Source organism: Rhea americana, unplaced genomic scaffold (assembly GCF_003343005.1).
Source record: "Rhea americana isolate MKP2758 unplaced genomic scaffold, rheAme1 scaffold_281, whole genome shotgun sequence".
In the NCBI taxonomy this organism is placed as follows: Eukaryota; Metazoa; Chordata; class Aves; order Rheiformes; family Rheidae; genus Rhea; species Rhea americana.
Genome location: NW_028186403.1, coordinates 1,052,233 through 1,052,542, shown reverse-complemented (window position 1 = coordinate 1,052,542; position 310 = coordinate 1,052,233).

Sequence of the window (310 nt, the reverse complement as noted above, 5' to 3'; positions counted from 1 at the left end):
ATCATCAGTAGCCTTAATTAGGTTCTCTTCCTAACTGTACTCCAGTCCCCCTTTTAGACACAAGGCAAATATTAATTTCCACATATAATTCATTTTTTTTTWAAATCAGGAAACTAGCAGTAACACTTACCTTTTCTCTGCTTAATATTTGTGAGGTACTCTGATATTATGGAGCTCACCAACCTAGGAAAACCTATAAATAAGGAAAGGCCCAAGTCCAACCACCTTTCACAATTAAAAGAATTAAGAGCCATTCATAAAGTTAATGGCATATTTTCCATAACTTACTATTAAGCACGTGTGTGTGCGT